Source organism: Cibotium barometz, chromosome 57, assembly GCF_041138505.1.
Source record: "Cibotium barometz isolate CiBa-2024 chromosome 57, ASM4113850v1, whole genome shotgun sequence".
NCBI lineage: Eukaryota > Viridiplantae > Streptophyta > Polypodiopsida > Cyatheales > Cibotiaceae > Cibotium > Cibotium barometz.
The window spans coordinates 19,234,860-19,237,122 of NC_141102.1; the positions used below are offsets into that span (position 1 = coordinate 19,234,860).

The 2,263-nt window shown below is 41.8% G+C and overlaps 1 long non-coding RNA gene across 1 annotated transcript; it reads right to left on the minus strand.

The window, feature by feature from the left end:
- Positions 1 to 1,237: 1,237 nt before the first annotated feature.
- Positions 1,238 to 2,055, minus strand: LOC147606528 (uncharacterized). The gene is made up of 2 exons (XR_015264975.1): positions 1,791 to 2,055; positions 1,238 to 1,421 (listed from the first exon to the last, which is right to left on the minus strand). It is a non-coding gene; the product is annotated as an uncharacterized LOC147606528 (long non-coding RNA).
- Positions 2,056 to 2,263: the final 208 nt, after the last annotated feature.

Genomic DNA, 2,263 nt, shown 5'->3' on the forward strand with positions numbered 1-2,263 from the left:
CCATTTAGTGTGTGCCAACACCTCATTCCATGAGATCATCAAATGAGAAAATAGAGGTGAAGCCAACACTTGAACCTATTGGGAACCATTCACTAAATTGCACCATGTACCATCAATCCTAGTATTACCATGCACAAGTGCGACCTTCTGAATGTAGCCTTCCAAGCACACATAAAGACAGAAAATCCGGGCTTGAGCATGCAAAGTATATGCATTGGGCTCAGCCCATTACCATAAAAACTGCAAGAAACACTCCAGTACACTCAAGAATGGCATACACACTCTCTCTCTCTCTCTAAGAAACACATAGCCTTACCATAAAAACTGCAAGAAACACTCCAGTACACTCAAGAATGGCAGACACACTAAGAAACCATAGCCTTACACACACAAAGAAACCCTAAACCTAGGTTATGTTAGGGCACACATAAGATAGGCATGAAATCATCCTCTTCTTCATCCTCACCTTCTCCCTCCATAGCTAGAAAGAATTAGCGCACAGAGAAGCAATGAACCAAGAAAGAGAGTTTGTGCCAAATTCAAGAGAGTTGAAAAGAAGCCCTGCATGGGTTGATAAAGGAAAAGTTGGTTGCAACTTCCCACACCTCCCAAGATCACACGTCCTCCCTCTTTCCTCTTTTCTTTATTCAAATTTGAAAAACATTACATACTTTTAGACCTTAGGCTATGGCTTCAAATGTGTACAAGGACTATGGCTTGACTTGTCAACACAAGAGAGAGTTTATATGCTTTGGCTTGTGATATGCGGATCCGCTAAATTGCCAAGCATTTACAAAGTTGGACATGCGTACAAATCATACGGCAACAAGTGTATGTCTAGGCTTGGATACAAAATAAACATGGGATAACATCATTATTATTTGAGAAAAGGTGCATCTTCTTAGCCTATTTTGGAGGCTATCATTCCTCCCACACTTAGCTTGTGAGCTCCCGCGAACAAAATATCAATGAAGTTTCTCCCTTTTCACATAATCACTCCTTCAAAAAACTCTTCAAACTTCATCACACCTCTTCAAACTCCTCACTTACTCTCCTACACTTACTCCATACTCCACCAAACATAGAATGAGGTGAAAAATCATCAACACATCCCCACAAAAAACCCACAAACATCCTATGGAAATAATAATAACTCCTAACTTCAAACACCAAAATAATCCCCATCACAAGATCATAATTTCATAGCTTTCCCTCACTCAAAATCTGCATGGAAATCTGCATGAAAATCTGCTTCAATCTTTATTCGAATCTTCCTTTCACGACCTTGATCACCAACACTCCCTCTCAAGGGAGAGAAATAGAAGATCATCCATGAAGTCACCGTTGCAGCAGGAGTAGGGCTCCCTCTCAAAGGAGAGTTTGTGGTTAGGGCATCATCAATAAAACCATCATGGATAACCCTGCAAGTAGCTTCAGCACCATAAGAGACATGAACATCATGTTGGACATCAGCATCTTGTGAACTTCCCCTCCAAGAGGGAAGAAGAAAATCCAAAGGGATCATGTCAAGCATCAAAATAACACCATAATTAGAATCGGCATGACATTTGTGTTGATAAAACAAGAAAGGCTTCACAGCTATAGCACTGTAAAGAAGCACCAGTAGCAGCATCTTCATTTTGACCCTCGGTTGTGGGGCTGCGACGATGCAGAGGCTATAATTTGTGCATTGTAATAGATTTACTTATGGACAGGAGCAGCAAGCACGACCCCAACATAATCATCATAGAAAGGTTCACCAAAAGATATGATAAACGGAGAAGTCTTACCAAACTAAGGGATTGGTTGACATGCAGCCGAGTATTTGCCCTCTTTTCCAAATTGATTTGCAATACCAGGGTGTATGGCCTCACAGGCATCTTCATCATCTTCTTTGTTTATAGGGTCTTTGCCCTCTTTGCCCTCTTGAAGCTTTCGAATCTGTTTGATCCCCTTTATTTGCAGCATGACCCTTACTCTCTCTTGCCTCGACAGGCTCAGGAGGTTGCGGATCTGAATCCTTGCTCTGTTTGATTAGCTCATCATGATGATGTCTATCCACATTCTAAAAGAAGAAGAGAAAGAAAGGTGCCATTGCTGGTCCATGCATGGATGCAAATGATGGATAAGCATCTCCAAATGCTAGTTGAGGCCCAAGAATCATATTGCTTGTAGTGGCACATGATGGAGGAGGACCAGCAGTACGCCTCCTTGAGAGTGGAAATTATCATGCCTGCTCAATGGTACAGCTGGAGGATGTGCA